This window comes from Balaenoptera borealis (genome assembly GCF_965194805.1).
Source record: "Balaenoptera borealis genome assembly, chromosome: X".
Taxonomy (NCBI): Eukaryota; Metazoa; Chordata; class Mammalia; order Artiodactyla; family Balaenopteridae; genus Balaenoptera; species Balaenoptera borealis.
In genome coordinates, this window is record NC_138881.1 from 14,702,687 (window position 1) to 14,716,283 (window position 13,597).

Genomic DNA, 13,597 nt, shown 5'->3' on the forward strand with positions numbered 1-13,597 from the left:
CTAGAATACAGAGGGACCAAAGGGTCCAGGTGGTGCTTAAATCATGCCAGCTTCCTGGGTGCAGATAGTAGCTGAGGTGCCGCTCTTTCTTTTCCAGATGGAAATCCCTGGACAATTGAGTGAGGAATCTCTTCTTGGTAATTGAGAGGTACCCAGTCTGTCTGAAGGGGACTGCCCCCAGCTGATGGGGAAGGTACCACATGGAAGGGAGACAGGAAGGGACTGAGGACTTCTGTGATCCTAGCGGATGGTGGGAAGCTCAGATCTCCTCCTGTGGGTTCTGGATCCCTTGAGCCTGCCAGGGCTTTCCCGTTATTTATTTTCAAAAGCCTTAATTTCCCCCATGTTCGCCTTTTCTTTGGCAGCAAAGATGGCAAAGTCCAGCTTGAAGAAAAAAGGACCCATCTGTTCTTGATCTGGTTGAATGATGAGAATTTTTTTTTTTTTTTGCAAAAATGCATTGGTAACGGCTGAAAAAATGTAAATGCCTAACTTTTTAACCGTGAAAGAAATAAACTAAAGAGTATGGGAATTTAGGAGGGAAGGTGTAAATTATCACCATCAGTTCCCTATTCAAGATGGAACCTACTGGGTGATTCTCTCCTCCGTTTCAAAGTGAATTTTGATCTTAAAATTTTACCTTTATTTTCTGTAGGTAGGTCAGAAATATAATCATCGGGACAATATTAAGATAGAGTTTGCTTTGGGAGAAGGAAGAGACCGGGAAACAGAGCACCTCTGATAAATCGTCTAATCATTCCTGATTAGTCTTCTATTAGAGGCTTGAGAATATTTGCTGGTTTATCTTTAAAATGTCCCTCATCTCTGTGTTCCCTACACAAGATGCAAGATTACTGCTGATTCAATGTAGCCAAAAGGCCCAGTGGAACAGTAGCTAACTCTTTGGCACCCTGAGAAGAGCCCATGGGAGGGCCATGAGTTGCGATTCAGATTTCCTGAAGACTTCATTGTCTTGGCTCTTCCTGTACAAATAAGATGTCAGTGATCTCTTGCACTTAAACAGAAAAAGGCTGCTTCCTCTTGAAGCTCAGAACCTGAATCAGCAATTAACTAGAGACTCACACTGAGTGTATGGATTAGGGAATACTGTAACAAGTAAGTCCCAGATCTCAGGATGTTAACACAATGCAGTTTTTTTTTTAATCATATAAAGCCTAATCAACTTTTGGCTTGTGATGACAAGGAACCTGGTCTCATGCCCTCTTGCAGCTCTGCTATCCCCTAGGGCCTTGGAGTCCCTTCTGGGTTCCTTTTCATCTAGCCAGCAGAAGGGGAAAGAGAGCACAGCATGGAGGACTGGAAGTAGCACACCTCATCACCACCCACATTCCACTGGCCAGAACTCAATCACATGGCCACATCAAACTGCAAGGGAAGCTGGGAAATGTAGTCTGTGCCGCAGCAATAAGCTCTCTGGCATGGAAGATGCCCCTTTTTTTTGCTCTACTTTGGGATTGGATTTGGCTCTGGGCAAGTCACGTGGCCAAATACATATCTCCATCTTTAAAGCGGCGGTAATTCCACTTGCCCTTTCCTGTCTCAGGATTTGGAAAGGTATTGAGACATAAAAGGTTCCTAGAGGGACCATCTGGTCTAGCCTCTTTAGGCAAGGTCATTGTATTACCCCCCATGTTATAGATCACTTGCCCAATGTGACACAGCTAGTTTATGGCAGGGCTGCAATTAGAATGTAGGTCTCCATCTCTTGGCTCAGTGCTCCTTCTGCCATGCTCTGTTCACTCTGCCCTCTTATGAAAACAGTTATATAGGATATAGTTTCAGAAAGCTGATATAGTCCCTAGATAGCCTTCATCTTGTATAGTCACTAAAAACGGGTATTTGTATTACTTAAGGTCCATGTGAGTTTTTTGTTGGTGTTTGTTTTTTTACTGTAGAACCACTTAAGAGTTAGGCTCAGAAGAGCCAGGCACTGGTCTATGCCCTGTACATATATTATTAACTCATTTAATCCTCACAATAACCTTGCGAGTGAGGGACTATTATTATCCCAACTTTATAGATAAGGATGCTGAGGCACAGAGAAGTTAAGTAACTTGCCCAGGGTTTTACAGCTAACAAGTGACAGATCTGGGATTTGATCCCAGGTGATCTGGCTCCAGAATCCAGCCCTGGATCATCTTGCTACACTCCATCTCTGACCTGGTGGGCTCCGTGTCCAGCCCTCTCTAGCGTGTCCAATCAACACAGACCCTGAATCTCAGGATTTAATATTCTGAGTTTCTTCTCTTAGTGAATGACCTTGGAGGTCCATGACAGGGAGCCATTTGTAAATTTACTGAGGCATGAATTTGAGCCCCCAGCATATGAAAATGATACACAGGATTAAGCTACATAGCTTGTGAGAGAGCCCAATCCCTGACCTCCGGCTCCGACAGCCTAGTGAGGATTTTTTTTTTTCCTTAAAAATTTTTTGGTCTATTCATCACTGGGTAGGCGGTAACTATTATGAAGTAATAAAAATGTTTGTTTCCTTGTGAAAAGCTGCCATCAAATGAGGAAGGACTTTTCAGTCCAACCTTAAAAGGCAGTTGACTTGATAGGGGTGGGGCGAGGCCAGCATAGCCATTTGACTCTTGAGGTAATTGCTAGTTGGGGTTGTTTTGTCTATCTATTGTTGTGTAAGAATCCACCCCAAAACTTAATGGCTTAAGAAACAACAGCCAATCGGTTGGTCCAAGATTCTGCAGTGTTGGACACGCTCACTGGGCAGTTCTTCTGATAGTCTTAGCCGGTGGCCAGTCAGTTGGTATGTCGTCACCTGGGGGCTAGGCTCCGCTGGGATGCTGGGTTGGCTGTGCTTCTGTCTCTTTCTGTGTAGTAGTCTCAGGGCCTGTCCAAGTGGCCTTGCCAGCAGGGTAGCTGGACTTCTTACTTAGTGGCTTAGGGTCCCCAAGAGCGCAAAGGCAGAAGCTTCCAGGCCGTCTCAAGGCTGGGCCTGTGACTTGTTTTACCAACAGGATGACACAAGTCACAGGACCAGCCCAGACTCCAGGGCAGGGAATTAACCAAGGGCGTGAATACCAGGAGGGGTGGAAACAGACTACCTACCACAGTGGTGAACTCTGAAGCTTCTGTATTTACAGATTTGAGCATTCCCAAAGGTCTCAGGAGAAGTTGATTGTACATTAAAATGTAGGTTAAATACATCTATTACTTTTACTCCAATGGAGAAAGACAGTTACATATGCCTGCTTCTTTCTCCATCCCCAAACTAATGAACCACTTATGACCATGAAAGCAGTGAGGCTGCAGATGTGACTGCCCAAAAGGAAAGGGAACTGAAGCGTGTGACTTCTGTTCTCTTGCCCCTCGCAGACTGTGTCTCAGAGGTATTGATTTTTTTAAAAAGTATCAGTACCCACCCTCAAGTCAGGAGCATGCCAATTGGATCAGGGGACAAGACTATTTCTGATCTCCACCTCCTCTTTCCCAGCAAGTCACACATTCTGAGGTGACTTAGCATGCACAACAGGATGGAGAGCTGCTCTCCTGTACAAATGGGCTAGTGGGTTCAATCTGTCAGGGTTCCATTTCGGATCATCTTCCCCAGGCCCTTGAGTCACTACAGCCAATGGGGGTGCAGTGGCTACTTTGATGCACCACCTATATCCCCCTTCCTCATCAGGACTCAAGCACTTGTTCCCCAAGCACTCATTCGTCAGAGCTGGGCACTGGTGGCTGACGCCTCACAGCCAAGTCCCTCTTTGGGAATTGTCCTTGAAGAGAGCCACCTTGCCCAAGGTCACAGCCCTTCCCAGGTCAGCGCACATCCAATGACTGGTCACGCTGCCTCAATTCAGGACAATTCCGCAGAGCTATCCCAGCTCCAGAGCTCCCCCATGGGGCTGGCTGATCCTTTGTTGTGACTGTATCACAGCCCAACTTCTCTCTCTGCCCCAGTCCTGCTTAATTCCCTCCATAGGTCTTGACCTGAAGAGCATTTGCTACTAAGCTTCCCACACACCAATGTCTATCTCAAAGTCTGCTTCCAGGAAACCTGACCCAAGATAGGAGGCTTGGAGACCAGGTTACTTCCTGCTACGGACTGGGCCACTGTGAGCACACACAGAAGCAGGACACACAGCATGGGCCTTCCCCAAACTCTTCCAGTTGGGAAGAGATGACAAGTACTTAAGCAACAATATGAGAAAATGAGCAAACATAATGTAATGTATGTCTGGTGCCTCAATGATTTCTTCCCCTCCTTGCTCTACCCCTCACAACTTCCCCCAAAGTTATGTTTTTTAGGGGATGGGTGATTCATGCCATTGATTATATGGTTAACAATTGTGCCTAAGCGCTCTCCCACCTGATTATTTCTTCCTTTGGGCATGGCACTGGCAATCAAAATTTATCTTTCAAATTAAGGCTATAATTATATTTTGATAAAGATCTAGCAATTCAATGAGAATGAAATTCTGACGGTTGCCAGGATACGGATGACTCTGGGTTATGGAGAAGGGTTTGCATGCAGAATACTAATAGGTGGTTCAGCACTCTTATCTAGACCTTTCCAATAGCGTCTGATAATGTAGGCCCGTCAAGTACTGTTTCTCTGCTATTATTCTAGGAGGATAAAAGCGATGAAAGATATAAGCAGGGCTTTATGAATGAAAAGGTGATTCATCAGATGTCTTTTGGTCTATCGCACTAGAGTTAAGAAACAGAGTAATAATTATGTGGTGTTACCTCAAAAGGAGGTAGGAGACAAAAGCTTTCTCTTATTTGCTTGCCTCTTTTATTGTAAATAAAAGCAAGGTGTCTTAGACGTTGGGTTATTGTTATGTGTTGGGAGATAGGGACCTGCGTTTGCAATGGTGTTGACTCCCGGAAAAATGGAAACAGTGGAATTATGTATGGTGTCATATTCTAGTTTTCCTTTACCTTTTGTTTCTCTTTTACACTGTCTGATTATTACTCACTCATTGATTCGACAAATATGGAGTCCCAAGTATCGTGCGGGTCCTGCCGAGGGATCTAAGAAAGTTTAAGATGGATAACTGCATATGAAAATAATAACAGTACATTACAGTAGCACCCAACATGGTTTTTTGGGGTGGCGGAAGGGGTAATTTTAAAATTGAGATATAGTTTAACATACAATTAAGTTGTGTACACATTTTAAGTGCTGAGTTCAATGAGCTCTGACATAAACGTTTGTGCAACCACCTCCCAAAATAATATATAGTACATTTCCATCACCCCCCAAATTTTAGTACCCCTTTCCAATCTTCCACCCACTTTGTCAACCATTATTATGATTTCTGTCACATAGATTAGATTTGCCCGTTCAAGCACTACATATAAATTGAATCATACAGTATGATTTTAAAAAAATATCTGGCCTCTTTCATTCAGCATAATACTTTTTGAAATTTACTCATATTGTTTTATGTATCAGTAGTTCATTCCTTTTTACTGCTGAGCAATAATCCATTGTAAGAATACACCACAGTTTACCTATTTAGTTGAGCTGTATCCAGTTTGGGGCCATCATGAATAAAGCTGCTAAGAATACTTTTGTACAAGTCTTTTTGTAGATTTACATTTTCATTTCTCTTGGGTAAATACCTAGGAGGGAAAATGCTTAGTCATAGGTTAAGTGTATGTTTAGTTTTACAAGAAACTGGCAGAGATTCTTCCAAAATGGTTGTACCATTTTACACTCCCACCAGCAATGTATCAGAGCTCTATAGAGTTGCTCTGTATCCCCGCTAACACTTGGTACGTCAGTAGTCATTACAGTGGATATGAAATGGTATCTCATTGTGGTTTTAATTTGAATTTCTCTGCTGACAAATAATGTTGAATATCTTCTCATGAGCTTACTAGACATTCATATATCTGTCTTCTCTTCTGAAATGTCATTATGCCTTTTCCTCATTTTTAATTGGGCTCTTTGTTTTTTTATTATTGATTTGTAGTAGCTCTTTATATACTCTGAATGAAAGTTCTTTGTCAAATATATGGATTGCAAATATTTATTCCCAGCCTGTGCCTTGCCAATTTATTTCTAAATGGTATTCTTTTGCTGAGCAGACATTTTTAAAATTTTGACAAAGTCCAGTTCATCAGTATTCTCTTGTGTGGCTAGTCCCTTTGAACCCTGTCAGAGAAATCTGCTTCCCTTAAGTTCATGAAGATTTTGTCATGCGTTCTGTTCCAGAGATTTTATAGTTCTAGCTTTTGTGTTTAGGTCTGTGATCTTTATGTAATTACTTCTTGTGTATGGAGTGAAGTAGGGGTCAAAATTAATTTTTTTCCCATATGTATATTCAGTTGTTCCAGAACCATTTGTAAAACAAACAAACAAAAAAAGAAAAACCTTTCTTTTCCCCCATTGAATTGATTTAACGCCTTTTTCAAAAAATCAATCAACTGTATGTGTGTGGGTCTATTTCCGGACCCTTTGTTCTGCCCCATTGATCTATATGTCTGCTCTCTTGCCAAAACCACCCTGTCTTGACCTCTGTAGATTTATACTAAGTCTTGAAATCGGGTAGCATAAATCCTCCCAATTTGTTCTTCTCTTTCAAGATTATTTTAGCTATTCTAGAACCTATGCATTTTCACATACATCTCAGAATCAGCCTGTCAATTTCTTTAAAAAATGCTGGGATTTTGATTGGCCATTGATTTGAATCGATAGATGAATCTGGGGAGAATAGACATCTTTAACAATGTTGTGTCTTCTAATCCCTGAATATAGTATAGCTTTTGATCACATAGGCCTTCTACAATTTCTCTTAGGAATGTTTTGCAGTTTTTAGGGTAGAGGACACGCAATCTTTTGTTAGACTTATATATTTGATAATATTGTAAATGGTATTCCTTTTTATTTAATTCTCCAAGTTTTAATTACTAGTATATATATAGAGAGAGAAATACAATTGATTTTTTAATATATTGACCGTATATCCAGTGACTTTTCTAATTTTACTCTTTTAGTTCTAGCAGTTTTTGTAGATTTCATAGGGTTTTAAACCTACACAATCATTTTGCTGATGATGACAGTATTTGCTACTTCCCTTCGTATCTTTGTGTCTTATTATACTGGTGAAAGTAGATGTTTTGATTTCTTCCCAATCTTAGAGAAGGCAGCCAATGTTTAACCATTAAATATGATGTTAGCTATAGATTTTTTTGGAAGTGTCTTTCATCAGGTTTTGGTATCAAGGTTATACAAGCTTCATACAATGTACTGGGAAACGTTCTGCTCTATCTTCTGAAAGAATTTTTGTAAATCGGATTATTTCTTCCTAAAATGTTTTATGGAATTCACTGGTGAAGCCATCTGGGCCTGGAATTTCCTTTGTGGGAAAGGTTTTGATTAAGAATTCAATTTCTTTAGGACATACAGGACTATTTCTCTTTTCTCTGTCCCTTGCTAGTTTTTTTCCAAGGAACTGTCCATTTCATCTAAGTTGCTGAATATATTAATACTATAGACTGGGGTAGACAGAAAGACCAAAGATATCACTTGAGGTGGGACTCTGAAGAGAAGAAGGGACTTAGGCAGACAAGGAGGGGAGTTCTGAGGAAACAAACAGTGGTGTGAGAAAAGACATGGGAGTGGGATCACCAATGGTGTGGGTTGTTGGACATTGATTATGCCAATCTGGTTGAAGGAGAAGAGGAAAATCATGTTAGAAAGATAGCTCAGAACTGGATCAATGCCAAATTAAGGAGTTTGGACCTTATGTGGGCAATGAAAGAAAGACCCCTGAATGATTTTCAGACGGGGGCATGACCTATAGAAATGGCACTTCAGGAAGATGTATTTGGAATGATGGGCTGGTAGGAAGGAGAGAGTGGTGGTAAATGCAGTTTGTATTTTTTTTTTTTTAGAACTGGCACAGTATGCAGGGGTGAGCACTGTCTAGAAAAAAGGATAAAGAATGAAACTAGAAAGAGTATAGTTGAAGTTTTCTAAAGGTAAAGGCCTCTGAATATCTATTTCTCTGCACATAACACAATGTTATGCACCCTGTACACACTTACCACACTGTATTATTATTGTCTCTGCTCCCATCTCCATCTCCATCTCCTCACCTAGATATCCACCTCTTCTCCAGGGGAAGAACCCAAGGTTTATTCATGCTAAAGTACTAGTGTCTAGCCATGTAGTAGGCACTTAATTAATATCAAGTGAATGAATGACATCTGAAAGTACGAGTGAGTGAATTAATGACTGGATGAATGAATGAATAGGCAGAATAAAAGAAAATGTATTAGTCAGGATAGGCTACACTATGCTATGCTAACAGATAAAGCAACAAAGCTCAGTGCTTTAATACAATAATAGTTCTATTTCTTCCTCACACAAAGTCTGATGTAAGCCTAGAATGTGTAGTTCCCAAGCAGTGGAGGAAAAGAGAGAAGCAAGGCTCCTGGGAGGTTTTATAAGGACCAAGCCTTGAAGTGGTGTACATTAATTCTGCCTGTGTCCCACTGGCTAGTAGCTGACACTCTGTCATTTGGCCTCAGTCTGACTACAGAGGAAGCTGAAAATGTAGATGTACACATAGACATTTGGTAAGCACTAAGGACAAGAAAGGGGTAAAACGGAGCCCTAAAAACTATCTGTGATCGCTTCCAGCCTGAGAGAAACCTAAATCCTAGAGACGCTAAGGGACTTCCTGGGGACCACCCACACAGACCACAGACCAGTTCTGCCTACCTTTCAGGCCTTAATTGTTATCACCTCAGGGCTCACTTATTGCTAACCAGTTTCTAGATGCCAACTCCTCCAGAAGGAACTCTGAGCCAAATGAAGCACTAATAGACTCCGATGTCGGTTACCTGGTAGCTCCAGCCAGGAGCACAAATGGAGAGAGTCACAGTGTGGGTCAGGGCAGGAAGTTTTGATGATGAACCTCCCAGGAGGCAGCAAAGCAGTCCTGCTCCGGGAGGCCTCTGTGCTAAGCTCATGCCAGCTGCCTAAAAAGAACTCCACATCCCCTGTGATCTGGAGTCTCCTATTCAGGATCAAAGTAACTGCCTTGGCAGGGCCCAGAATGCATGGTGAGGGCACTGTGGCCACGGGAATCGCCGCTGCGGTGTGTCCTGTGTAGCCAGAGGCATGAGGGGAGTGCCTCATCTGCCGTAGGAGGGAAGGTTGCCTCCCTGGGCTGGGCTGTAGTTACTGTTTGGTTTTCAGAGTTGGTGTGAGGGTCAGAGATGATGAAGGTTAAACAAATGGCCCGAAGTTTGGCACATAATGGGTTCTCAGGAGAAGGTGTCCTTGACGATGATGATGGTGATGGAGCAAGAGAAAATGATCTGTCTCCCATCTTTTAAAAAAGTTTGGGGGAGGGGGGGCGCCACTGCAGGGAGCCTGCTGCTTTTCCCCTGGAGGCTGCCTCCCTAAGCAGGGCTGTGGACAGTCCAGCTTCCCTGCCCCAATCAGTGGTAGACGCATTTTATTTAAATGGCAGAACTCTCAGAAAAAGAGCCATCAGAGAAATGAGAAGTGAACCAATTGGAGGAAGTAGTGAAAGAAAGGATTAAAGGAGATATCGTAACTATGAGATGAGGAAAGTGAGAAAGACGTTCTCTAGTACTTCTTGCTTACCCTGCTTGTGGGCCAAGTATTGTCCCATGGCCAGAAAAATAACTGCCCCCAGGCAGAGGGCCTCAGGGGCTCACGGGAAGCGGCCTCCGCGTGCCCAGGTGAATGCCGCGGGGATGCTGGCAAGGCACCGAGCTCGTCTGCTACACCACTCTTCAGTCCTTTACCCCACTTCTTTGCTTCCTCACAGAACATATACCACCTGATATCGTATCGATGTGTTTATTTGTCCCCTCTGTCTCCAGGAGGACAGGGACTTCATACCTCAGTGCCTCAGGCAGGGACAGCACTCAGTGGCTGCACAGTAATTATTTGTTGAATGAATATTCAGAGAAAGATGGCAAGTTGTTGTCGACATCACGATTATCCTCCGCACGTGAAAGTGGGAGAAGCAGGCCTGAAATAAGTTGTAGGAACAAAGGTGAACATTACTCAATGGCGTGCCATGCAGGTGCCTGACTAATACCTGTTGCGTGAGCATCGTTGTTGTGTGTGTGTGTTAATGGATAAAGAAAGAGTGAAGATCAGAGAATGACAAGTCATTCCTTTCTTGGTTTGATTTTTCTCAGTACTCAGTGATTTCATTCTTGTCATGGCCATAATAGCTATTACTTTGGCCCTGTACACCAAATGGGAAAAAAACAAAAAACAAAAAAACACCACCACCAGGACTTTCTTTACAGGCTGAAAAATGTAACATATCCAAAAAGGGCAGGTTAGTCTTGGTCTGTTAGAGACCCAGGCCCTCGCCCAGGACAAAAAGGAAAGGAGTGTGAAGGGGACAGAGAAAGGAAGTGGAGTAAGAGAGTGATGGAGACGTGCAGTCCAGGGAAGCAGGAGGCGAAGGGAGGGCCTAACGGTCTGTGAGTCCTAGCTAACAAGTAAATATTCAACTAGGATTTTCTTAATTGTTGAGATGAGCCTTTTGGGGTCTATCCAAATAAATACAAAAGCTCAAGTCCATACTTGTTACTAGAAAGGCCCTGACAGTCCTACAGTTCAGACCCTGAACGGTCTGCTCCGGGCCACTGGCTTGAATGCACCCCAGGAGGAGGGAACTTCTGGAGTCTGCTACCCCTGAAAAGGCAGTTTGCCTGGAAAGTCCCAGTAGATCCTGCTTTCTGTGGGTTTGCAGAAAACCCTACCACACAGGACACTGGTATTTCTGGAATGGGCTTTTAGCCAGTAGCCAATATCTAAAGAAGACCTGGGAGGGCACACTGGTAAGCTGACACAGTGGTGAGAGAGATGGGAATCTGGACATCTCTGCATGTCACTTGTCCCACGTGGCTATTGTTCTGGAAAGAACAAACCTTTATGCGTGGATAAAAGGTAAATAAATGTTGTGCTCACCGAAGCTATTGCTTTGACAGCCTTTAAAAGAAAGTTTTTTTTAAAAAAAGAGAACACTGGCTGAACCTCATTCTTAACTAAAATGAGATCGCCACGTTTTGTTTAAGTACTACTTGCCTTCTCTCCACTATCTTCACCTCTTCATGTAAACATCCTTGCCCTAATATCTAATTAATTCCCTGCAGAAATGACAGAAGGGGGCCCCATGACAGCCCACTAAAAGGGGTCTGTCCCATGTCTACACAGGACTGAATCTATACCTTTGATTGAATTCACTGGCAACTTTCGGGAAACAGCCAGTTTAGAAGGTGGTCTATGGGTTGGGTAAGTGTAATGGAATAATAAATGCTTCTCATTTATTACTGGGAAAAGAAATGGACTAGCCAGCTGTTTTTTCAGTGGGTGAAATTCTGTCAAAAATGCCTCTTTCTGAGGTTGATCTGTTGTTAGATCAAGCAAGGTGACCTATGTGCGACTTGGACCATTGCTTGGGCTCAAAACAGGTCTCGGAGCTGGTGTCATTGACTCATGCCATTTGGTTTGCAGGTTAGTGGCATCTGTGTTTTAACCTCAATTCCTACTGCTGCATGGGTCTGAGGCTGTAAAAGAAAAACAACAATAAAATAATTTCTTTACTCTTCAAGGTTATAGTATGGCCTGTTCTTTTCCTGATCTTGCTCTTTTGCCATATCCATCTGGCCTTGGTGTCTCTGACCAGTGAAGCTCTGCTTTGTGACACTCAAAGAAAGTTGCTATCTGGAGCAGGAGGGCAGTGTGAAGGCGAGAGCCTGTGTGGGGCTGGGCGACTTGCTCCGAGGGCACTGAGAAGGCATTGCCTTTCTCTCCAAGGCCAATACCCAGCTGCGCGTGCACTGCCTGGGTATTGGCCTTGGAGAGAAATCGAGCCCAGTATTTTGGCTAAGTGGGTGCTTGCAGCTTTCACTGGGTAGGTGACTTAGGGAGGCGTGTGTCAGGATAAAGAATGACTCTGCCTGTAGACGACTCCCAGAGATAATTTGGAGGTAGAGTTTGGGAAGAAAGAACAAAGGTGGGGAAAAGCCAGCACTTAGCAAAGCAGCAGGAAAGCAGATTCCTACTTAGTGTGCCCTCCTGCGCAATCCTCATTTCTGTGGACGCCCCGGAGCAACTGGGAATTCAGCCTGACTTCTATGCATTTGGTCTTCACGGAAAAGCTTTTGTTAATGCTGACTGTAAATTGACGGGGTGGCTTTAAAGATGCTCCTTGAAGAACAAAAACTTGTGCAGATTATTTCCATAGCACATCAGTGTGTTTAACAACATTAAATAACCCTATTCCCTATTCGTTCCTCCAGCAAGCATTTACTGAGCACCTACTATGTGCCTGACTGTGCCTCGTGCTGAGATACAGACAAGAAATACTCTTTGTCCTGAAAAAGTAAACAGTCTGACAGGGAAATAAGCAGCTACAACTGTATAAGCAGCACTGTCATACTGACCCAGGCCCCACCAATTCGGAAATGATCATAATTTGGGGAAGGATTGTATTTGTGGTAGTCTAGAAAACATGTCTTCTAAGCCCACTAAAAGAGAAAACGTCGATCATTCCCCTACCTAAAAGTACAAATGACTCAAAGGGCCATAAAAGCATCCACTGACATGATACAGCAGTGAAAGCGGAATCCCACTTTAATGAGCAGATAAGATATCAAAGCACTCACCTCAGAAGGGCAGGCCTCTGACTGCACTGTTGCCATCTGAGTTGAGGGGGTGCGACCTACAGAAAGAAAAAGTGAACTAAGAGTACAAAGGTAAACAGTAATACGATAAGACCATGTCCTAGGCTGAGAATGGGTCAAATGAATAGCCATGGCAATGACACAGTGACTTCAGTGAATTAGTGTAATGTGAGCTGTCAAAACAAATAACCCCCAATATTTCACTGGCTTAATAAAATTCAGGTTTATTCTTCGCTTGCATAATGTCCAAAATGGGTTCTTCTTCACTGGTGGGTAGCTCCTCTCCTAGCCGGAGTTCAAGGATCCAGGCTCTTTTTTTATCTTGTGAAACTACCATCTTCAGTATATGGCTTCTAAGGTCTCAAGAACATGAAGGAAAACATGTGGGAGATTTTTATGAGCTATGCTGGAAGTGGTGCAGATCACTTCTGCTCACATGCTACTGCTAGACCTCAACACATGGCTACACCCAACTGTAAGGGAGGCTGGGAAATGTAGTCCAGCTGTGTGCCGAAAAAGAGGAAATGACTTTGGTAACTAGCTAGGCCAGACTGCCACACTCAACTAGAGGAAGAGGTCATTCCTCTAGAGGTCAGCGCCATATGGACAGGTACCCTCTCTCTCTCTCCCTTACTTTGGTATCTCTGATGCCTAGTTGAGAATCTCAGGCCTTCCTGGTCATCTACTGTCATTTACTCCATGCCATGCCTCCCAGTAGCCTTGCTCTCTCTCACCCCCCCCTGCTTTATTTCATCAGAGTGCCTATTATTACCTGATTATTACATCCTTCCTTATCAGTCAATTTTTACTTCCTAGCCTTCCTCCTTCCTGGATGTGACCTCCATGAGGGCAAGGACTGTGTCTGTCATGCCTATCAGTCACTGGCAGTGCCCGGCGCAGTGCCTGGCACACG

The 13,597-nt window shown here is 43.3% G+C and overlaps 1 protein-coding gene and 2 long non-coding RNA genes across 14 annotated transcripts in view; 2 read left to right on the plus strand and 1 right to left on the minus strand.

The window, feature by feature from the left end:
• Window positions 1-13,597, plus strand: part of LOC309620018 — an 878,206-nt gene that overhangs the window by 375,899 nt on the left and 488,710 nt on the right. The gene's annotated exons all lie outside the window — the stretch shown is intronic.
• The window catches only part of NHS (NHS actin remodeling regulator), a 345,055-nt gene that overhangs the window by 258,348 nt on the left and 73,110 nt on the right, over window positions 1-13,597 (plus strand). The gene's annotated exons all lie outside the window — the stretch shown is intronic.
• Window positions 1-13,597, minus strand: part of LOC309619969 — a 94,870-nt gene that overhangs the window by 7,448 nt on the left and 73,825 nt on the right. For 4 of the 6 annotated variants that reach the window (XR_014239310.1, XR_014239313.1, XR_014239314.1 and 1 more), the window contains exons 4-7: window positions 12,667-12,722; window positions 9,878-10,010; window positions 5,503-5,613; window positions 4,965-5,019 (exon numbers count right to left, since the gene is read on the minus strand). This is a non-coding gene — a long non-coding RNA (uncharacterized lncRNA). The remainder of the gene's footprint in view (window positions 1-4,964; window positions 5,020-5,502; window positions 5,614-9,877; window positions 10,011-12,666; window positions 12,723-13,597) is intronic. The other 2 variants (XR_014239311.1, XR_014239312.1) reach the window with 2 other exon arrangements.